Below are 24,830 nucleotides of genomic sequence, written 5' to 3'. Positions count from 1 at the left end.
CTGTGTGTAGTTCATTGGTGACCATTTAAGAAAGACTTAAAACAGCTGCTATGCTCTATTGGCGCTATTGATAACATTAAAGTGTGTTTTATTCTGCTAACCCTATCTCTATCCATAAATCATGAGAATAGTCACAGTAGGTGAGATTAAGCCTTCTTACAACTCAATATTCTGCCTCCATGGGAGATTTACAGCATATGTATATACACCTGTATATGTACTTTTCCCTTGCCAAGAATTGGGGTGATAATCATGGCAGGTAGCTGCTGGTGATCAAAATGAAAGAGGCTGAAGTGTATTTGAGTCTGCCTGGTCCTTCAGAGCTGTTGTCATTCACGAGAATGAGTTCTTCAAATGCAGGTCAGTAACCAGAGGCACACACAAGTTGTCCATCCATCTTGCGATACCTGCCATAAGTGGCTGAGTAATTTCCAGCTGGGAAGAGGAGAAAAGGCATGTGATCCTGTCCTCATCAAGCCTTGACTCGCTGCTTGGAAGCCATAGCTAGGCACCTACATAGATACTGACATTTTAATAACCATGAATGTGAGTGTAAATTAAGGCTGGTGATTGTGTAGTTGTAAGGACCAGCTCAGATGCATAGGGTTGTAGCAAGGCTAATCTCCAATGGCTATTAGCACTTACTGTTTCTGAAAAAAAATGCTGACCATGTGATTTTTGTTGTAGAATCATGTTAGTCCTGGGGTGGATAATATTGGGTAAAATATATTGTACCTATAATTCATATTAATGGAAATGCAATAATGGCAACCTGTCACCCACAGAGATTAGAAATGAGTCCAAATGTTGTGCTATAAGAGCATTAAAAAGGCATTATGAATTAGAATCTATTGCACCATGTTTTCCTCATTATAAATAATGGAGGGAAAAAGTAGACCTTGAAGTTTTCAGATTGTCCATTTTGAGAGAGGCCAGCAATTACTTTGTAGAGCTGACTGTGCACCATTGATCTGACTTATGGATTTCATAAATGCAGTAGTCTGTTAATTTAATAAACTTACTCAATCTGTTTTTAAACAGAGCACAGAACTTTGAAAAATGATTTCCTTTCAAACTAAAATTAACTCTTATGGCTTTTAAACATTAGGCTGTGATATTTGCTTCCAGTTTTTCATTAAAATACCTTCTGGTTTCACATTTTTCCTGGGATGAGCTAAATGCTTGCAGCTCATGTTTTATCATATTAAATACTCATATTTCACTTATGCTAATTTGGCATCGAGTTATGAATTGGAGTTCTTAGACAGACCTTTATTTGGTTCTGCATTGTCAGTAATTTTACAGCTACCTCCAAAGTTTAGCACTGCCAAAAGCTTAGATGCAGTTGCTCCATAATCTAGATCTTGTCATATAATGGACAGAATATTGATGCCCTAGATATGACCTCTTATCTAAGCAGTTTATATGTGAGGCTGCATATTCTTTGGAGAAAAACTTTAAACGTTTTCAACAAATTTGCAGAAAACTGCGTAAAGAGAGAATTCCCTCTCAAATTAACTTGCACTCTGAATAATGAGGTTTCATTATTACTGTCTTTGTCTGCTTTAGCTTTTCTGACCACAGCAGGTCATAAAGCAATGCATCTGCTCTTGAAATCTGGCAGCTTTTTCAAATCTATGACGTACCTGTTAGACTTAAATCTATTGAACTTCAGCTGTACAGAAGTAAAGCAGTGCGATGGCAAGTTTTGTCAACCTAATTTCTGGATTTGGTGATGTAAACATTAATCTTTATGGAATCTTACCATCAGAATTTATTTCTGTATTAGTCTGGAAACATAGCTGCTCTGATGAAGCACATACGTAATTAAGGACAAAAGTCTTCCATGTTAAATAAATTCTGAACTTTATGCAGTATAGATCCGTCGTTCCTTCCCTACGCCAATCTATGCAAAACGTATTGTATCATGAATTGGCACTGACAGGGTAACTGTAGGGTATTTGGTCAGATGCCAAGTTTAATTCATTTGTTATCAAGATCAAGAAACGAATGTGGCAGTGACAGTAATAATTATCTTCTGTATCGAAATGAAATACAGGCTCACACTTTTTGTTTAAAAGGGAGATAAGGGAGAGTAAGACAATTATACCTATCATAGACTCCTGACCTGTGTTTTTATCGTTCTTGACAAGCTTAGAAAGCATGGTGGTACATCTTGGCCAAAGAACGCCTAGATTCAAATGAAATAACTTTCAACTGGTACCATATTTATGTAGCAGGCTGATAAATTGCTTTTTCAGAAATCAGCTCTGTTGCATTTTTTAATAAAGTTAATGGGCTGAGACAGACAGTGGTGTGTTGTCTGCTTAGTGTATTCTGAATACAAAATAAAATTCCCTCAATCATACTTAATACTATAAGTTTGGCGTTTCATGAAGAGAATGAAAAATCAATGACATATGAAACTCAATATAATATTGGAACAAGATTCAGGGTAGCTAGCTGGGGACTGGCCGTGAGGAGTTCTGAGCTGCTCTTAGCTTCATGATTCCCACTGTATTTTTCCCCTTCCAACTGCTGGAGATACAGGACTAATGTTATGTAGTTCACACAGAATCACAGAATCACCTGGGTTGGAAGGGACCTCAAGGATCATGTAGTTCCAACCCCCCTGCCTGGCAGGGCCACCAAACATACACATTCAGATCAGGTTGCCCAGGACCCCGTCCAACCTGGCCTTAAACACGTCCAAGGATGGGGCATCCACAACCTCCCTGGGCAGCCCGTTCCAGGGCCTAACCACCCTCCTTGTAAAGAACTTCCCCCTAACATTCAACCTAAATCTTCCCTCCTTCAACTTAAAACCATTTCCCCTAGTCCTGCTGTTGTCAGCCCTTTTGAAGAGCTTACTCCCCTCCTGTTTGTAGGTTCCCTTCAGGTATTGATAGGCTGCAATGAGGTCACCCCGCAGCCTTCTCTTCTCCAGGCTGAACAAGCCCAACTCCCTCAGCCTGTCCTCATAGGGGAGGTGCTCCAGCCCCCTGATCATCTTAGTTGCCCTTAGTTGCCCTAGTTTATTTTGATTCTCTTGGATTTCTTGAACAACTTTTATGAACTCTCTGAACATGGACACCTTTGAAATTCTCACCTAGGCAGAGCTGCGGTTCTTGCTGATATTCAGTTTGTTGGGGCTCCATCCAGGAAAGTCCTTTGAGAGAGCTTGACTCTAGGGAGGATTGAGTTGACATAAACATCAGTGCTTGCACAAATTGACTCGAGAAAGAAGTAAGTATCATCTTGACATAGGACAGGACCGTGGTTACAAGTTGAAGATATTAGTCTGCCAAAGGTTCTAAGTGCAGTTATAGACTTTGAAACCTAACTTGCTTACCTAACTGGAGATTCTTCAAGAAAATTATCTTTAAAAGTGAAAGTTTGCAGCTCTGTGATTTAGATGGATCTGTGATATGGAGAGATATAATGATGTCAGCCCAGTGGCAAAGAGGCAGTGCTCTGTTGTTCACTGCTGCTGATGTTGAGCCTGTCAGTCCTTGACCAAACTGAGAAGTTGACAGTGTCATCAAGAACAAGCCCTGAAGTCCTGGCCAAGAGGCTACCTATGTCAGTCATCTGAAAGGCTGAACTCATGGGCTGTATCTTGTGGTAGTAGCAAAAAAAACCCACAACCCACTAAACAAGCATTTCCCTCAAAAAGCAATCTTCCTGCAGACAGCAATCTTTCTGCTGCTCATTGGGCCATTCTGCACATCTGCATCCTCTCTCCTGATCCTGACAAAATGTTCCTTCTCCTGATCCTGACAAAATGTTCTTTTCTCCTGCTTCATCAGCTCTTTCAACTGTATTCTTAATGAGAAAAGAAGGGAGGGAGGAAGGCAGGAAGGGAGGGAGGAAGGCAGAAAGGGAAGGAGGAAGGGAGGGAGGGAGAAAGGGAGGGAGGGGAAAGAGAGAAATAGAGAAAGGAAAGAAAGAAGACTTTTTAACTCTTTTTAACTTAATGCACGACAACAAGCAGAAGTCAAATTGTCTCACTGAATTTTTGGGATTCTTGAAATACATATTCACTAAAAATGTAATAACAAGACATAAATGATCCAGCTCATCTTTTGTCTCTTTCCTGTTCTTGGATAGTTTATATTTTCTGCCCACTGTACAGATTTGTCATGCATAATATACTTTTTTTTTGCTTCTCATCCATGTATTTTTACCTCCAACAGTCTTGGGCAGCTGATGGCTCTATGTTGCACGCCTGGGCACAGACTAGGTCTAGCAGATGAAGCATAAGAAAAAGTTGATGGAAGCCTGGAGCCTGATGCCATTTCACTTGACAGGTTCTGATGAATCTTTGAAGCTTGCATTCACCTTATATTTTAGCCATCCAAATGTTGGGGATCTATTTAAAGCCAGATTGTAGCCTCTCATTTCATTCAATAGAGAGGAGTAGCACTCTGTGAAAGATGATTTTTCTGCTCCTAAAATACATGGGTTGAAGCACTCCTTTGGCTTGGTTTACTGTTGGCTACAGAAGGATTCTGTACATCACTTTTGGATATGTGATACTGAAAAAAATCCAGTGCTCACATTCTGCATCATTTTCTCGATCCATGTCAGCAAATCTACGTAAATACTTAAAGATCTAAATGTGAAAAAATACATGTTTTGCAAATGGTTATTGATATTGTAACAAGAAGTATTATTATCCACCTGCTGAGGGAAGAAGTCACATCTTACCTATACTGAATCATTCACACGGCAGAAACCTTGCCCAATGTTTCACATTTATTTCCTCTTTTTAGTTTGCTTTTCTTTTTGCCATCCTTCATTAATGCAAATTTTTCTCATTTGTGACACTGGTAGGAAGCGCTTGGCCCATTACACAGAGCTTAGTCATAAACAAGGTATTTTCTGTTTCTCTTGAACAGAAGAGTCAGAAAATTTCGTTCTGGATTGTCAGTGACATTATCATACTGGAGTCTGCTGTTCCTTAAAATTATTTTCGAGGCAGACGCAGCACTCAACCTCCAGATTTTGAGATAAATCCATACAAATAAAGCAGTTTACCATCTCTTACCAAATTGCTCATTTTCAATTATGTGGGAAGAATATAAAGGTATAAGAATGGAGTGTTCAGAGAGCTGAAAGCTGGAAAATCAACACAAAGAGCAGTGAAGTTCTGAGACAGATATATTGAGGAGATGGGCACTGTTTTCAAACTAAGAAACAACAAAAATTAGCAAGACCCAGGTTGGTTTTGGAGCACCAGCAAAAGGAACTCATCCACAAAGAGGCACAGCTTGCTCTGCTTTCTGCAGCATCTGTAGCCTAATGGCTGCCATGGTGAGTAATGCTTTCAGGAGGCGTTGTATGTACCATAGATACTAATCTCTATAATTAGGAAAGCAAGTAAACATTTTCCATCTCAATTACCTGATAGTGGAGGATCTTGAGTGGTGCGGTCCTTTGTAATTTCAAATTTCACTTGGAATAGTTTGGGGTCTGGCCAGCTCACCAGATTATGCCCAGACGTGGCTCAAGACTTAGCTTCAGTAAAGATCAGATTGGACTTGTTTGTCCAAATGTACACAGTATTTTACTCATAAGTTCCATTGCAAATTCAGATGTTTACCCAATCTTCAGGATGAGTAAAAAAAGCAAAATTAGATGTTTGGAATGTATTCTATGCAGTTCTGACTCTGTGCAGTAACTTCCAAAACTATAACCTGGATGGTGAATCTAGGAAACCTTTTCTCCCTAAGACTTAGCTGTTTTATTGGCTCAGTGAAGCTGTGCTTACTAAAAATCATAGTTAGGCGTGTTTTAAAATTCCTAATGCAATGCAAGTACAAATTGTACTAGGCAGCGTGAAGGTAAATTGATTTAAATCCTAGCAAATGTTATCAAATGGTACTTTATCACCTTTGCTAGTAAAATTCACAGCTGAAATAAATAAGGGTGATCTGGGCAACTAGACGTAATCCAGGGAAACAAAGACAGCAGTCTCTCATTTCTGCATGAAGCGAATCTGCTCAATTGCTGCAGTTGAAGCTTGGTTGCAACCTTCTGTTTTGCTTCCTATGGGGTGGGCTTCTGAAGCCAGCAACCAGTTAAAACACCAGGACTTACTTGTAAAGCCATGAGGAAAGGACATCGGAATATTCTATATGATGACCTCAACATCAGCTCTTAGTATAACAGAATAATTAAAACAGCTGGAGAAGACTTCAGTTCTATAAAAAAGAAACATTACAAGCAAAAGTAGAGAGTATTTTGGTTGAAGTCTGTTTGTTCAGTATAGTAGATGCCAAAATACACAGTTCTAATGTCCGTTATTGAAGAAGATGGGGAAATACTAAGGAAAGTCTTAAGGACAACCATAAAAATTATCCAGGCCTGGAGAATGAACCGTAAAATGTGTTTCAGTCTATTCCATTTGCTCAAGGAAGGTTGGCGTTGATTGCCTCGCTGCTGACACATCAAAAATTACATGAAGTGTAGGAGATTTAAATCTTGCAGGCAGTACAATATGGAGTAATTGGAATGGTGAAGTTAGATGATATCAGGAAATCTGTAAGGGAATTCATCCCAAATGATCCTGTGAGTTCTTTCCAGCTTAGAACACTTGATAAAAGCTGTGTTTGAAAATGACTACAGGGGTACAATCTTCCAGGTACTGCTGAGTCTTCTGATATCCTCTTGAAAGGTTTGAATTAAGTAGGACTTCAGTCTCAAGATTTGTTTTGTAATTAATACAAACATGTAGCTAATTCATTTGAAGTACAGTCTTTTAGTTACAGAAACTGGGGGAAAATAAGTAATTTTTTCTTTCCCATGAGAACTCTTGATTTTTAGTCTCTTCTAACGTTTTCTGTGTGTGCATTGGAGCAGTGTTTTAGTGAAAAATTATTGAATGATGTACTACATGAAAGTGTGGGGAAAAACCTTGTGTTTTCATTACAGTTTGGATCTAAAATAATGGTTAGAGAAAGATGCTTGCTATGTTAATCCTACTTACAATTTTGCCATGCTCTCTAGCAGGTCTGCTGCAAATGCCAGCTCCTCAGCTGAGTTGTGTTGCTAAATGCCCACATTTGTTTTCTTTCTCTGGTTCCACCATTTTTGTTTTTACATTACTGCTTTCTACCTGAGTCTTTCCCTGCTCTTCTGGCTCTTAAATATTTCCTTTAATGGCATCACTCATTTTATTTAAGTAGCAGTGGCTGAGACTACACTCATCTTTTAACATAACTGTGATCAGATTAAACAGATTGAATATTTCAGGATGATGGGACACCAGGGGTACCATTCCTTGTGTCCAGCATTATGTAAATCCACATAGGTCTCTCTGAAAGACTTGGACACAAAAGTAGTGAGATGTGCAAACTAACTGTGTATGACAGATGTTACTTGCTGTCATGTCACTTAGGGCTGCAGGAAAAGCACTCAGTGATGTTGCTGAGCTGCTGCTGAACAAGGCATAGGAATCCATAAAAGTAGTTTAGTTTGGGGCTCACTATGCTTAATTCAGCTTTTGAGTTTTGCCTCATTACCTCTTTTTGTTTGGTCTGACATTTCTCAAGCCCAAACTTCGCCAAGTAGTCTCATAACAGTATAACCTTTATATAGTTCTAAAACACTCAAGCATCTCTCTGTGATGCATGTTGCTTATCTATTTTATAATATTTTTCATCCCGTTCTCATTAGTGATTTCTGGTGCTGAGAGTCTCAGATATTCAGATGTCATGATACAGTCCTTAAAATGATGAGATTTTACAACATGATACAGCTGCGGTTGCTTCAGTTTCCCTTATGGCTTCTGAGGTTTTGGAGTATCATCAGGTTGCATTTCACATTAGTCTTTGTAACCACCAGGTATGAAAACATCTTTTTTCTGGCCTTTCTGATTCATTTGGAGCCAAGTCACTTTGAGTCAAACCAAAATGAGGGTGCTCTCAAGAGGGGAAAGAGGGGTGCAGAGTTCAAACACCTAAATCCTGAGCTGCAAACCTAAAAATCCCTGCTGCCTACCCCTGGGGGTACCTACATGCTCCAAAGATGTCTTGCTCTTTGCCAGCTCCAGATATCTCCAACACCTTAAATATGTGTTTGCTGTACCATAGCTGTTCCCTGGATTACAGCTAAGCACAGAATATGGAAACCAAGTATTCCTTTACCAAAATGTATCTAGCAACATTCTCAGTGTGCCTGGAAGAAAAAAAAAAAGAAGATGAGAAAACCTGAATTAAGAGGCTTAAAGGCAGCAGCAGCTCTCTTTTTAAAAACCAAACAAACAAAAGCTCACCAACACAACAGTGTAACACCAGGAGATTTTGAAACTGTCAAAAACCGTGGGGAAAGGCTTTTGGATAGAGCATTCCAAGTGGCAGGTTCATCATTTCTGATCTGGGGTCAGGTGTGCGCTCTCTGGAGAAGCGTTTTCCTCCCTTCAAGGCCTGGCAGTGGATGCTCTGCTCATATTTAAGAGAGAAGGGAACTAGCAGAGGTGCAAAGATGATGGAAAGGATGTGTCCTGTGTTTGACACAAGGAATGCAAGCCCAGCAGGTGCAACCCTGCTGCTAAAAGAACAAAATAATAATAATAATAAAAAATAGCAATAAAAACAGAGTAATGATTTTTCAGTAAAATAAGAGAAGGAAGAAGTGTAATCTCCAAACACATAGCCCTGGGGTAAGGACTTAGCACTGCAGAGCAATGTGGGGGTTCAGATCCCATGGACAGTGAAATGAGAGGAAGAAAATTGAAGGCTGCGTTTTTTTCTCAGTCAGTCAAATTGGTACACATAATTTCATAATGTTATGAATGGCTAAGAAAGGATCTTGCTGTAATTGTTTGTTTAATTTTAATGGATCAGTTTCCTTTGTAAACATGATTCTGATTTTGCAAACAACAGAATAACCCTTCCAGTCTTGCAAGAATACACTCGTGATGCTTTCACTCTCAAGTTGGTCTGATATTAAAGTCACTCTGTCTGATGCTTGCAAATCCAGAATGCACGTGTCTTTTGGAGGTGAAAAATCCAATTACAGCAGCATGCGTTGGGGAACCTGTGAGCCTGTGAGACAGGTTTATCTCGATCTGAATAACAAGAGCTTGTAAGAGAGCTGGCACCACAATGTGCCAGGCTCTGGAGAGAAACGTTTTGCTCTAGCTATAAGCCACACTGCTCTTTCAAGAGGCAGAGAAGTTCTCAGTGCACCAGGCAAGCCACAGATGAAGCAGTCCAAAAAAAAAAAATGTTTTAATTTTATAGAATAACCACAGTATCGAATGACTTGACTGTGAAAGACCTACTTTAACTGCTTCCTCAGACTGAGCAGATTCAGACTTACATTTCCTACATGTGTTAAGTGTTGCTTTATAGCATTTCAACTCTTCTGAATAATGCTAAATATTCTAAGAGCGAGGATGGAAAGCTGCCTCCTACCTCCCCATCCAACATGGGGCCGTAGATCCAGACAGCCCTGAGTGTCTAAATCTTGCTGAATTACTCAGCCCTCTATCCTGCTGCCACGATATGAATTAATTAATAGCAGTGTAAGAAATTAACTGGGCACTAATTTCTCACTGACTTTCTATCTGTAGTTTGAAGAACATAAAAATGAAGTCCTGACTCTTTTTTTAGTGTTTCTTGCAACTCTTAATACTTCCATCTCTCTCAGTGAAAGCAGCTAGCAGAGGAGGCAACCAGAAGGAGATGAACATGCAGACTGGCAAAGTATCCCACGTACAGCAGACTGTCAGGTAATAAAATGGTGGTGCAATAGGAAAAAAAAAGAACAAGCAAATAAACTTGTAACAGAATCACTTAATGCAAACATTTTAGCATTATTTCTGTCTGGAGCACTTACAGCAGATAAAATGGTTGAGGGATGTGGAAAGTATTTCTTAAATGGAAAATTCTCCAAGCAAGTGGCTGGAGCCTTGTTACATCCCACTCATGAAGGGAGGGAGGAGTGAGCAGATTTGCAATTCCCCCCAGTTAGATTAAGGTGAAACGACACTCAAGGTCCAAACACAATCATCAGTTTTAATGAGAATCTCTGTACTACAATTATCTTCAAAGTATTGGCACTCTTACAATTATATCTATCTAAGCTGTGCAGCTAAACTATGCAACTTTATGAGAAATGCAAACACGCCTTGCATTACTTAACAACTTTAAGAGGAAAAAAAGGAGAGGAGGAGGAGAACAAGGAGTAAAGAAAAAGACAGACAGACAAAGAGATCACCCAGTCTGGGTTCCAGCATTTGTCCAGCCAAGGGGGACCCTCAGTATGAGAGACCCCAGGGTGACTTGTTGAGATGCATGCAGGACCTGTACTGTAATGGATTTCTTGGATTCCACTTCAGATGCTTTCTGTGTTATGAGACTGAGATTAGTGCCTGATGAGAATATTGTTTTCTTTAGGTACTAAATCTGTGTTTTGATTATTTTGGATCTGGGATTTAGTAGCTAACGTATAGAACCTCCCATCTCAATGCAGCATTAGATGAAAATATTTAGCAGCCTGTACCTCATCCTGGTAATACCGTCCCATGATGTTTTCTATGGTTTCTCATGCTGAAAAGACAAGGATTACTCAAGAACTGAGGCTGACAAACCAGTAAGGAATGTGAATTGGCACTGTTCATGCAGAAGCTACTCAAACTTCTTCCAAAGCTGCAAGACTTTCACAGTGTACATAGAGGTGTTGCTGGAGAGCTTTTATATCACTTGCATTAATACATGGATTTGTGCCTTGTCAGAAGGTTTATCACAACTCAGCTGTCTTTGACTAAGTGTGAACAGAAAAGTAACCCCATGAATCATGTGAGAAGAAGCAGTGTACAACTATGATAAGCATCTCACCTGTAAGTCCATCGAATCTCAACTGTGTGCTGTAATATCATAGGTCTCAGTTAAGCTCTATATTATTATAGCATGTATTGAACAGATACTCCACTGAGATTTTCATTAAAAATTAGGCTTCCGATTGAAAGAGTGGGATTCGATTTCATTAAACAGAAGTTATAGCAGATATCACAGATGCACTGGGGTACTCCACCAGGTCTTCGCTTTCAACTTCATGTGGGCATAGGTCTCCTGTAGGACCTGTGTCGTATCATCCAGATTGGTGCAGACATCTGACTTACCTCCTTACCTCAAGCATTTATATCAGCATTAGGCACTAAAGTGCAGGCAGCTGAACCTCTAGCACCATTAATTTATTTTGTATTAAATTGCAAAGGCAGCAGAAATACAGCAAGTCAGCAGGTTGTCGGGATTAGTGAGTCTTGCAACTGTGAGGTGAGGTGCCCATTTGTCCTGTCTGCTGGCCACCCCCCATGGGTACGACTGTCCTGCATGGAGGGGCATCAGAGATTCCCCCCAATTGGGGATGGGATTTTGAGGACTGAGAAAACTTTAACGTGTAGGTTAAACAAAAACTGAAAAGAATACAGCTTCATACTAAGCCAAGGGGACAGCTGCTAATAATGAGCCTTACTGTATTGCTAAGTGATGTGGAGGAAGCCCTATTACTCTTGACTGCATAATTGGATGGGATATTGCTGCGGAAACCATATTAGAGGACAATCCTGCATTATCAGCATGAACTGGATGAGCTAATGGCTGTTTTTCTTATGCAGTGCCTGTGATCAAATCAGAATAGCAATCTAGCTGGAATGAGCAAAAAAGAAATTACATAGTGGATTTCATGGAAAATTAAGGCTTCAGGTTGCTGCATATATCCATAGTCTTGAGTAAATCTAAACCTGTTTGTATTTCTAGCTTTTTTTAAACTTTTTCTAAATCCTCACTTGATGTAGTTTCTTCAGTGATTAGATACATTTTTTTATTTCATTTTTATTGTACATTTGTGGCAAATATTTAAGAAAGAGAAGTGGGGGGTTGGGAGAGGACAAAAAGTTAATGTTACAGCTTTTTAATTAGAAGTCTTTGAAATTACAGCAATTTTATACTGTAGTAAGTTTTCAGGGCCATTTAGATTCTAAAATACCTGCCAACTGGGAAAGCCAGTAGTTCAGTTGCTTTATTTTTCCTCCATTACTTTTGCAGCGGAAAGTGGCTTGTATAGACATTTGCTTTTCCCCCAGCACCTCCTGCTGATGCATGTTTATGCCACTGCAATCTTCAAAATGCTGATACCATGTAATCGCTGTGTGTTCACAACCCCCTGATTGTATTTCTTGGTGTTTGTAATGGGGAACTGGTTATTCTGAGTAATAGTGTCTGAGGGGATGGGTGGCTGAGGGTCTGCATGCACCAAGAGGAGGAGACATGTCCGCCTGCTTCCGCCCCTGCACTGCAGCTTTCTTGCCTTCATGATGCTCAGAGGCTGGAAGAGTCATCTGGAACCAGTGCCATCACCATCAGTGCAGCCCGATGGTGTGCTAAATGAGAGGCAAGTCATGTTAACAGTCTAGCACAGCCCTGTGTTTCATGAATATTTTAGTTTGCTGGCAGAGCTCCTGTTGTGCTGTACAGTCCGCACTGTGCATAGCAGCAGTACTCGGGAATATAATTGGTGGATGGGGAATAAAATAGTGTTTCATATCTGGAATTTTTCTGTTACTATCAGAAATATGCTTGATAAATTAACATAGCAGTGGCAGGAAAAACCAGGGGAATTGTTTTCAGTTAGGGCAAATTCAGAGGGCATCAGGTAGAGTTTGATATAAGGATATGTCAACTCTACAGTCAACTATCAAATACACATCTGAGATATATCAAAGGATCAGAAATATTAAAAATCAGACCCAGTTATTATCACCCTGCCTTTTGATGAAGAAAAGACTGTTCAAAAGCAAACAAGCGGAAAGCACCCTCAACAATTTGCTGTGGAGCTTTTTCTTTTCAAATTTAACAATGATGCAAGAATTTGCTTTCCTGAGGGTGCAGGGGTGTTTGTTTATTTTTATTCCTTAATCTTCTGAAAGTGTCAGTGAGACAACATGAAGCAGTAATGAGAGCAGAATACTTATCTAAGCAGATCAGTTGTTCCAAAGAGCCTCTCTTGGCGTTTGGCAAATGCCTACAAGTATCTGTCAGTACTGTTTTGTATTAAACTGCTGGCTGACGTGGTTGGGATGGGACGTCACAAAAGGTTGCAGGACTCTTGATGATATGTGTGAGACCACCTGTTACATATGGACAAGATAAGCTCTGGTGTGCAAGATAGCTGGAAGTATTTCCCCTGTTCTCCTAGATTTTATTCTCGTTCTTGTAATGCGGTTGTTTTTTACAGAGCAGGAGATGTATATCGATATCCTGGTTTTGTCTTAGTTTTTCTCTCCCAAGTGTCTTGTGTGTGTGTGTGTCAGAGACAGCCCCGCATTCTTCACTTCGTTCTTTTATTTATGGCTCGCTGAGTTAATGTTGTTGCTGTTGATTATTCATAAAGGGTTACTTTATCAAACTGTTTTCATGACAGCTAGGTAAAACTGGAGAAGGAAAAGTCTATATTTAATTATTAATGAGGCCAGTGTGATTTGTAGTAGATGTTGTTGATATATTTTCCAGTACACAGAGAAAAACACTTGAGCGCTTTTTACTGTTTCTGAGCTACGTTCTCAGAACATGAGCTCTTTTTGAGTGTCTTGCTTCTTGGCTATGTATGTGAGCTCTGGCTGAAGATTACTGCCAGATAGGAAGTGCAGTAGCAGGGCTTGAAGTGTCCCTCTTCACTAAAACCTGAACCTCTGAATCATAGAATCAATCGTAGGATCGTTAAGGCTGGAAGAGACCTCTAAGATCATCCAGTCCAACCATCCACCGAGCACCAATACTGCCCACTAAACCATGTCCCTAAGAACTACATCTGCCCTTTCCTTAAACACCTCCTGGGACGGGGACTCTCCCACCTCCCTGGGCAGTCTGTTGCGATGCCTAATCACTCTTCCTGAGAAGAAATTCTTCCTAATATCCAACCTAAGAGGCTTGGAGCTGCTGTACGCAGCCTGGAAGCCTCACTGTGTGACTGACACTTGGTGAAGGTGGTGGGCTCTGTTCAGAGCCTTTCTATAGGCCTACCCTTTTTCCAGGGGCACAGCCATCCTTTGCACACTATGACCTGATTTTTCTTGCTTTCGGGTTTTCCTACGTGGTAACACTTGGGAAAAAAAAATAAAACATTAAGATTATGCTCTGTGTATCCCTCAGACTCCTAACCCAGAGGTAAGGGTCTCTCCTGGCTGACTGATGTCCCTTCAGCCAGGGAAGAATTTTAAAGGGTCTGTGTGGCTGAAATACATCAGGCTGACAGCTCTGTTGCAGAGGGTTGTTTTAAATGCAAGTTAACTGTCAACACTGAAGCACACAACATGAGGAGAAAACTTAAGCAGTCAACTTCCACGTCTTGAAGTTTTGCCACGGCGCTCTCTCAAGCCCGCTGCACCCCGGGGCAGGCTGCAGCAGGAGGCAGCCATCCATAGCAAGGCCCAGCCAGCACTGGCAGAGAGGGGAGGTGGAAACCACAGGCACTCCCTGCCTCCCAGTGGCTTTTCTGCTGGGGCATTTGGCTCACGTGGCGTAAAATGGATGACAGAATTTGGCAAGTTGAATGGCAGGTCACCTTTGAGAGGCAGCCAAGTCGTACGGCAGCGCCTGTGCAGATCTAAGCAGACGTGGCAGAGGCAAACAGCGAGCAGGAAGAGGAATTGGGATGGGAAGCCAAAGCAGCTTTTTGCATAGATGTGTGACTGGAAAATTTAGTAAACCAAGCAAATTGCTTACCAGAAGCTTAAATAGGATTCTTGTGATATCCAGCAGGATTCACAATGAGGGAGCGATCTATAAACCAACACATCCATGAGGAGAAATAACCATCCAGCACCTTAACAGTGCACTGAAATCGCTTCAGCAAATAACTTCTTTTCGTAAAACACTGCTTTAACATTCCAGATTGTTTGCAGCATGTTTGTGTGGCCTTGAACTTTGCAAGTGTGTTTGAAAGCAAAATATTTAAACGGCATTTTCTGCATTGATAAAGTACAGACTTCAAAGTTGTGCCTGTCTGCTGCCGCGGCTGATGAATCACTGCTGCCTGAGGCTGGGGGGAGAATGCAGGTCGGGCTTTGTTTTCAGGTGTTAGTGATTCATTGGGAGTTTCTGGGGGAATAAAGAAACGTGAACTCTGGTTGCAGCAGGTAAAAAAGCCTCCCAGTTCACCTTTTGATCTCGGAAAATAAAACAGAATTCCAACTAAGGAAGAAAAAAACAACAGCAACAACAAAAAATATATTGCATAAAAGCGGTAGAGGGAGGATTAATGTGGACTGGACAGAGGGGAGCAGTTATTGCTTGGAGGTAAGCACGTGTAAAGGCAAAGTTAATTTTCAAACATTTCAGGGCAGCAGACAAAAGAGCTATTTGGCCTGGGTCACAAGTCTGTTTTCAACAGCGGCTTGTTAATTATTGTTTTAGATGCTTCTGTTCAGATGCCAGTTTGGTAACTATTAAGAATTTTTCCAAGGGTCATGAAAATGCACTCAAGGAGGTCCCTTGCAGGATTGGTGTATTTATGCATATGAAATTCATCATGAGGACGATCGGGTCTCCTAGTTGGTGGTCTAAGGACCTTTGTCTTCCATAGCAGGAGTAGCACAAAAAGAAAGGGCAGAGGTATTTCCCCTCTGTTTCTGGGTAAAACTATACTATAACTGCTATGAAATTCTTGAGTATTAGCCAGCTTCTCAGCTGGCTTTTGTAGCCTTGTGTAAGCAGGGTTGTAGGAAGCCAGCCTCCAAGGGAGCAGGTTATTCCTCTGCAATGCTCTGCAACTACACCAAATCCACTTTTAGTCTGAGAGAACTGATCCCTTCCTCCCCTCTCCATCAGCCTGATTTGTAACGGCCAGGCTGCTACCAGTGCCAAGTTAGCTGATTTAAAGGCACAATAACTGCAGTAGAACCGTGTCTTCAGTTTGATGCAGCAGATCATTTGACATTAAATATTAGGGAGGCAATTGGTAGCACCAGCTCCGACTGTGGGGTGTGAATGAGTCAGCTATTTGGCACATATTTATTTTTAATCGTTGTTGACATTGCTTTTGGAAAGAAGATGCATTTTTTCTGCCTGTCTTGTTTATTATAAACAATATGCATGTTATCCTTGTGAAACAAAAGTAATGTGTCTGCCAAACAAAGTGTTGAGAAATTGAAGCTTGACAAATGCAGATAAATTCAGAAATTAAGCCTCAGTTCTCAACAGTGGGGGCAATTGACCAAGAGGTCAGTATACCAAGAGATTTTTGCACTAAATCTCCATCACTGTTGATTTTTATATGAAGATTAGATGCTTCTTTACAAGATATGCTATAGATCAAACAATAATCAATTCAGGGAAGTTCTGCGGCTTCTGTTATGGAAGAGGTCATGTTGGGTAATTTCAAAAGGTCCCTTCTGGCTTCTGTATGAAGAAAAGATCATTAAAAATTCACAGTTTGTATAAAATAAAATTCTCCTCTTGTCTGATGCTAAATGAATCGCAAAAGCAAGTTTGACAAAACTGACAGGTTGTTCAGAACTATTAAGAAATTGCAGTTATACTGGAACACACTGCATTTTGAAGCTAAGCAAATAATGTGTTTTTTTTTAGTATAATAAAAATATAATCATAGTCCACATGGTTATAATTTGTATTCCCATGTATGTCTTCAGAGCTCTTAGCACAGAGGTCCTGTGTCAGCAAATCCATGGGTGTGTTGTTTTCTTCTCAGCTGTACAGATCACTCTCCGTAGATGAGGGTGCTGGGAAGTTTATATAAAGCAGTACAGTGGGTTTTGTTATTTTATTGTTATTTTATTATTTTTTGTATCATCATTGTCAGTAAAGACAAGGTCAAAGACGTTTGCTTTTCACGTGGGGCACACTGTGAGATGACTAGTGATGCCCTCCACTACCCTGGAGTGGGGCAAGTTTCCCCTCCACAGTGTCCTGGCCACAGATTATTTTGAATGCCTTCACTTGAGCTGAGCTGCCGTCTTCATTCAACACTTTGGCATAATTTTTCAGATACGCAAGGCTGAGGCTCTGGAGCACCTTAGACAGAGGCCAAGACCTTGCATTAAAACAGAGTTGACTAAGAAAGTAGAATAGCAGATCCAGAGAAAATATCCTGGACCATCCTGCTTGGATGACGTTGCTGGGACAACATGGTTGTAGCATGGGACAACGTGGATGATGTGCAGTGACTTGAGTTGTAATGCTGGTGGCTTCCAGCAGGCAATGTTTCCTGTCACTGCAGATCAGCTAACGTGCAGCGACTGTGAAGGTGCCAAGTCCAAGCTGCCTCACAGCACTGTGGCCCCAGATGAGGGCATGCAGCATGCTAGTTCTGTTAGAATCTCCATTTCTAGTGCTCCTATGCTGGAAGGCAATGGCAGCTCCAGCAAAGAACTGTATGGAACAGAATTGGATACAGTTCAGCATCTCTTAATTATTTCCATTTTGTTTTTGAGTATCTGTTCCAGTTGTTAGCTTGGCAGTGCACTAATCTCAAGTCCTTCTTTTTTATTCTTCCCTGCATTGTCACCTAATAGGTTAGGCAACACAAAATTATTCTTGCCTTCATTCCAGTTGCCCTTTTGTTCTTGCACTCAGTCAAATAAATATTTTTTGTGATGCTTCAGAAGGCAATAAAGAAATCCCACCTCATAGCTGAGAGTAATGCAGGCCAAGGCTGATGATGTGAGTCATATTTCTTGGAGACAAAAGACCTAACATTGTCATAGTAATAAGGATATGTAATATAATGGACTGTAACCACCAAGACTGCTATCACAATGCATTGTGATTATTCCTGCTCGTTAATGAGTCCAGATTAGTAATACCAAGGCTCTTCTCTTTTGCTGATTTTGCAGGACTTAGAAGTATAGAACAGCCAAACTGTGTTTCTTTCTCTTGTATACCTGAAAAACAATTAAAAAAAAAATGAATTATTTTTATTGCCACTGCCTGTGATTCATTATGCAGCATGAGATAGGATGGAGTCCAGGCAGCTGTTATCTATGTGTCACATTAGGTAAGTCACAACACATCTTTGCATCTCTTTTGCTTCTCTATCTTCCATTTTTTCTGTATTTTTTTTCTTTTTTTTTTTTTTGAGCCAGAGACTCTCTCCTGAGGCAGGTACTCTGTCTTATGTATTCCTGGTGTGTCTGGCCCCAGCTGGGATTGTAAGATGCTGCTGTAATACAAACAAACAAATAATAATAACTAGAGATAAGAAGAAAAAAGTATCCAGCTTGAAATATGGATCCCAGGGTGACTGACAGAGGGAAAACTAAGCAAGTCTTACACAGAGGTCATTGAAGGAAAATAAATAAGCATGCTCAACTGTCAGATTTGCAGGCTCCTGAGAAAACTGCAATTAATAAAACATATTAATTGAGAAGTGTGCAGAAAATCTTAAAGCTTAACACATGGAAAATATGTATATTCCCCTAGAATAAACATTACATTGAGAAAAGGCAACGTTTATATTGCATAGCATAACCAAGCTTAGAATGACTGTTGTAGCTAAGTAAATATTTATGGTGCTCTGACATGAGGCACTGAGCACATTATCAGTGCGTAATACATTAGCTGTTACACAGTGCTTACAGTGCTTCTAATGGAGTACAAACTTAAAACGTTTTAGTAGCTCGGTGTGGGATGGCTGCGTGTGATTTCTTATCTCCACAGCTAAAGAGCTTTGAAAGGAGCTGTGGTGGATCTTGGAGCCATAACTGCGATTTTCAGCATGGACATTGGGCTTTTTTAGAACATCCTGGTAGCTGGGGAGGTTACTTCTTATTTTATTTTCCACTAAATACATATTTCTTGCTGCAGGTGTACATTTAAAGTGTAACTTGCCCTACATTTGCAATGGAAGGAGAAAAGCGGGTGTTGGTACAACCCAACCTTTGCATTTTCCTTTTGATCAGTCATGATTTCTTTACATTGAAAAAAATATTATATATATATAAAAATATAATATAATATTTTATATATATATATATATACATATGCAATCCACAGTGCTGCTTATCAGGTTGATTGTCCCATATGGTGTTATTTGCCAGTGGTTCTGGTGTGAGATTGAAGATTTTTTTTAATTAAGTAGATTTTTGTTTCCCCGTTTATTTCCTCAGCTACGTGAATTAATCTTCTTGGAGCAATCTTCATAGATTCTCTTCTTAATCCCGAAAGTAGCTTTGTTATCTCTCATACCTTAACTTAAATTATTCGAGGGGAGGAGAAGGAGATAAGTTTCAGACTGAAAATGAGGTTAGAACTTAGTAGTGTGAGGAAAGGATAATGTTTGGTCAGTGCATCTTGATATTGCAGTGTTGTTTAATACAGCTGTGCTGATTTAAAAAAGGAGCTAGAAGGGACCTACGAGGTCATACGTTGATGTGTTCATCAGTGTTCCCACTATGTATCTCACTTCATTAGGGTTTACATCTTATCTTCTTCTCCCCAAAAATGACTTAGTTGAAAAGTATGAATTCAAGCGGATTTCAAAGCAAAAATAACAACCTCAACTCGGAATTTCTTCTTGCATTTTAAAGGCAGCCGGTAGCATTACTGTGAGCTTGTCTTTTTGTGATAGACTGTTTTTTAAGCTTTTATGTTGTGTCTGACATCGGTGCCTAAACCCTCTGCCTCCCAGTCACCCTGCTGTTTGACTCTTCCCTAGCACTGCCATGGCATTCTAAGGGCAAATTCCACTATTACTCCAGGGCGTTTTCAAAATCCATCCAGTGGTCAAATTCAATTCCATTTATTTTTGACATCTGTTTCTGACTTCAGAGAATTGCTTTACACTTCTGTCAAACTTCTTTGCACATATTTCAATCCATCACTCCACGAAAACTTTTTGAACCTTCTTCATTGTGCCTCTTTCTGCTACAAAGCACCAGAATTCTTTTTTTTTTTTTTATATATATACATATGGAATTGATCATGGACTAGAATAGAGAATCAGAATAAAACAGCTATAGCCCATTGTTATCATTGTAGTGAATAATTTCTTCCATTTTATTTCTCTTTCTGTTATCTGTCACTCATCTCACATTAGAGTGTGAACTCCAGGGTATACCTAGTGAGACACGTCTACATCCTGTCTGACTTCAGACCCTCACATGAAGCACCAAAGTTAGCATGGTCCCATATCATCTGTAGAGGACATGCACTGAAGGTTTGGCTCCTCTCTCCACTGACTGCAGAAGGGCCTTTGGGAGCACCATTCCTAAGGCACCTCACTTAAGTGCTTAAAAGATGGATCCAAGCCAAAGTTTCCCAGCTTCAAACAGAGGAGTACACGAAATGGCTGTGTGCGTGAAATGGCTGTCTGTCTTGATCATTTACCTTAGTTCTTGCAGTTCTTTTAAATTCATACCCCTCCCCTTGACTTCAAGGCAATTATGTTGTAGATTTCAATGAATTAAGCAATGCAGCTTTCTTTCTACTGGGAACAGAGAACACACATGTTAACTGCTCGTCCTTGAGGGCTGGAGAAATGGCAGCAGTGTCCTTGTGCTACCGGGATACAATGGGTGAGTGGAGGAAGAGAGATGAGCCATCCGGAAACAAGGAAATCAGTAGATTTCTGGGACTAGCTAATTTTTTGAGAGAAAAAAAAATCAGGAATACTATTTAGTATGTCATCTTTCTTCCAAGAACTTGCTAAGGTGGAAAGAGTGCCAAGCAGAAGTGAGATATCCATGAAAAAGAAGAAATTTAGCGACTGTCGTTGAAAGCACCGGTAGACAGTGACATGTGGGACAGCAATGTGATACCTAGAGCTGAGCTGAGAAAACAGCAGTTCTTTTTGTTGGACCACTTCTGTGACCTTGAAGAATTTTCTTCACTTCTGGCTTTGCCACCTCCTCCTGGGAATCACCCATCTCACCCAGTGAGGGCACAAGGTCACCGGTGCAGGCGGTTTCCATATGACACAGCACCAGCACCCCAGCCATATTAAAAGCAGTAATACTTTAATATGCTGCCAGCATTGGCAAGGGGGGAAATCAGGAGCTGCTGTGTAAAAGCTGAGCGAAAGAGCTTCTTTTCTTCCAGCAAACCACCTGGGAGATTTGTTTTGTTTTGCTTTGATAGCTTCTGACACTGTGTCTTATATTGCGACTTGTCAAATTATGTCAAAATTGTGATATGCTGCCGTGTTACAAACTGTATTTATTGCTAATTTCACACTAAAATGTTATTTCATATCACTTCATAATCTGGTGCCATATTTACTGATTTCTGTATTCCATCTGGAACTTATCAGCCTTTCCATGATGCCTGCCAGTAGCCCGAAAGTTTCTTTCTTGATCTTCTCTAATACCCAGGGATAACTTCCATCTGGTCCCAGAGATTTGTTACTTTTAAGTTGCTCTAGATTATTTTCTCTCTGTCTCGCTGGTGCTGAAATCAGCTCGGATTGTGGTTGTGACACGGGCATTTCTCCTCTTTTCAGAACTGCATTTAGAATATACTAATTTATTTTTAGCTTTCTGGGCATCCTGCAGTTTTCTTCAATTTTCTTTCCCATTCCTTCCCATGATTCCAATTCATGTGATTGAAATTCTTTTGTAATTCTCCATTAGGAATTAGAAAAACAGCAAAAGCAAGAAATTAATGTCCCTTAGCCCATGGGGCTTTTCACAAAGTTAGATGAAATTAAAGCAAAATAATGAGTAGAGAAACAACGGAGCTTTTTGCGTTCTTTGATTTTCCTTTCATAATTTATGTGGTAAATATTTTCCTCTTTCTCTCCTCCTTTTTTTCTTTTCCTTTCTTTTTTGAGATATGCGACTTGTTATCATTTGAGTGAATTTACATACCAAATGGATTTTAATGTTGTTTTGCTGCTTAGGGTCATGACACGTATTTATTATTTTTGAAACCCAAGCAGTTTTAATTATTTTGGTGCTACTTGTGTAATTCTGGATAGCTGCTAGCGACTGAACTCTTTCATTTTTGTTCCTGTTATTAATAAAGCATTGTTTTTAATTTTATGAAGATTTACTGCTGCTCTTCCGTGTAAATTAAAACAATCCTTTACAGCAGAATGGAGCTTCCAGGAGCACGTGAGGAGAGTCCGTTCCACATTTACACCAGGTTACACGCTGGCTCTCCCCTTTCACTGCCAGCTGCTCTCAGATCAAAGTTACCCACGTAGGTATGTAAGGAGGCTGAATTACAAAAACCCTTCCATTGTCTAAACATTAATAGTCTTGATAGCAGCCACTTTGCTTTTAATTCAGATTGCCAGGAGAATCTACATCCCTTAACGTAAACATTGCTGCCTTTTGATCTAATATGCAGTCCTTTCGTGGCTCCACAACCCCAAGAGACAGCGCGGTGCTCTGCATCCTTAAAAACCCATATTTTAGCATGACATATCAACTACATCGCCTTCACCAAGGGGTAGCCCTCACAGCTAGAGACACCTTTAATCAGCGGAATTAATCAGTCTGGAAATCAACAGGAGTGCCTGGGGAGGTGAGTTGTTGCTCGTCATGAACGAGCATGGAAGAAGTGACGTGTGAACTGAATTTTCTTGTGGAGATTGTATTTTCACTGCTGATCTGCACGAAACTCCAGCTGATGTCCCCTCTGTAGGGAATGGGATGTGGGACATGAGGAGTTGCTCTGAGGTTGCATGCCAGGAATTGCACACTGGGAGTCCGGAGGTAGGAGATGTGGGCAGCTAAATGTCAATAATTACCTCTATTAATATTAATTAAAAGAATCTTTTGGTGATTCATATTGTTTGTCACTCACATTTCTGTTTATCCTTCTGGGGACTCGCTGACTGAAGAAAAGCAAATTGATCACGGTTTGAACTGTGGCTTTTTATTGTTAAAAAGGGAAGAGAAAGGAATTTAAAGGAGAAGATGAGATTGTTAGTGTATTGCTTATTCTGCACTGGAGACACTTTATCTTCCTTTATTAGAAATTCTCCACTATCAGTTTACACCCTAAACTCAGCCTAAATGAACTTACCTTAGGTCCAAGTGTCTTATTTCCAAAATCAGCAGTTAGTGCCACCTCAGAATACTCAAAGTTATGCATTTATCTTTAAAAAAGATCAAAGAATTTCACTTTGTGTCTTCCTTCGGGTCAATATTTTCTCAATCAACATTGTTTTAATCCAGATCGATTTCCTTGGGAATCTTTTTTTTTTCTTTTCCAAATGGATTAGAAATACATGCAAGTGTGAGGTACCTTCAGCACACTGAAGGAAGTTTTTCAAGGGAAGCATTACAAGAAGCCTTTGAGACAGTCAGTAAACTAATACTAATAACCTTATTTTCTCAACGGGTCCTGCTCCTTCTCTCTTTCTGAGAAATAATAGTCTCTGCAACCTGGGATTTGACAGAGAATAACAAAAGCTGTTATTCTGTTAAGTTGCAAAGATATTTCAGTAATCCATTATGAGAGTGCAAAAAATGTATTAAATGTGGATGTTTTATTGGAGTTCATAAAACTGTAAGAAAAAGGGGGGGGAGAAAGGAAGAAAAAAGAATGCAAACTAAGCAGAAGTACTTTGGCAAGTGCCATCTCACCAGTGCTGCTGAAACCTAAAGGATGTTACGGAGGCACAGAAGTGCTGGACTTGCTGTTTCTTGGTAGTGCCGTTGGGTCTTTTGTTCATAACGATTTGTTGCCGTCGAAGAGCAGCTTGGAGTGAGCCGAGCTGAGCAGGCTTTGATGAGGCGGCTGCTGTTCACTGCCCCAGTTCAGAGAGAGCTGCCTCTGGAAAATCATCTGTCAAGGTGGTGCTGGGAGTCAGATGGCAGCCCGTGCCACCACGCTGTCACACCATTCCTCTCCGCTTGGGTTTCACTTGCTTCTGCTGCTCCTGAATATAAATTCGGAGAGCGAGGCTGCAGCTGGGTTGGGATTGCTTTTGTTGTCGCGTTGGAAAACTTTTCATCCTTTTTTTGTTGTTGTTGTTCAGATCAATTTCAGAGCTGTGCTTTTAGCTCTGTCAGGGCTGACTGAAATCAAAAGCCAGTCCTATCCCCTGGAAGTAAAGCACGCGTCTTGGAAAGCAAGTTCTGATTTTCCCAAATTTCACCTCAAGTATTTATCCAGTGATTTAATATCCTTTCTTCTTGCTAGTCCTTGCAGAAATAGCTCATTCTGATCTGGTTCCTCAACTCACACAAAGTTTTGTGCTCAGACGGTGCCTTAGAAGAGAAATCAATTATAGCATCAAATGAATAGGTGCATGAAACTTCTCAGTGTTCATATAAACACCATCAAGCAATGGAAATCCTATGGAAAGTCTGTGTTTAAATACAAATGGTTGCAACTTGTTTGAACTCGTATCACCCTAAGCGCAGCACACAATGTAGAAATAGTTGGGATCCTCTGAGAAGTAATTTTAGAGATGTAAATATTTGCCCCAATATTTGTAGAAACACTTTGCAGAGCTTGTATAGAGACATTTTAGTCTTTTCACGAGAGGGGAGTTAATCTAGAGGGCTTTTTTTTTTTCTCCTTCTGAAAGAGACTTTTGAATTCTGCTATTACATCCTGTGCATTACTCCTTTGTAGTAATTCCCAATGAAGATCCTAAAATTCTTTCTCATCATCAGGCATTTTCCAAAGGAACAGCCATCTTACAAAGTACTCTTTCTTGTGATGCTCCCTGCTAGACGATGATGGCTGTGATGGCTAGATGATGGCTGTGTTCTTTTCTTTGCTTATTGGCAACATGATTTCTGGATTCACGACCTGCTACACAGTATGATTTGCAATTAAGAGTGGTTTGTGTAAAGTAATCTACATAAAGTGCCATGGTAACTGAAAGAATATAAGCATTTTAAGGTC

The 24,830-nt window shown here is 40.2% G+C and overlaps 1 protein-coding gene across 4 annotated transcripts in view; it reads left to right on the top strand.

The window, feature by feature from the left end:
- KLHL29 (kelch like family member 29) overlaps positions 1–24,830 on the top strand; it is a 403,476-nt gene that overhangs the window by 175,299 nt on the left and 203,347 nt on the right. Inside the window, exon 1 of one of the 4 annotated variants that reach the window (XM_048938079.1) lies at positions 9,166–9,739. The exons of the other annotated variants lie outside the window; for them this stretch is intronic. The gene's annotated coding sequence lies outside the window, so the exon portion shown is untranslated. Of the gene's footprint in view, positions 1–9,165; positions 9,740–24,830 lie in introns of those variants that run through there. 4 annotated transcript variants of the gene reach the window in all.

Source organism: Lagopus muta, chromosome 2, assembly GCF_023343835.1.
Source record: "Lagopus muta isolate bLagMut1 chromosome 2, bLagMut1 primary, whole genome shotgun sequence".
Classification (NCBI taxonomy): domain Eukaryota; kingdom Metazoa; phylum Chordata; class Aves; order Galliformes; family Phasianidae; genus Lagopus; species Lagopus muta.
This window is presented reverse-complemented; position numbering and strand designations above follow the sequence as displayed.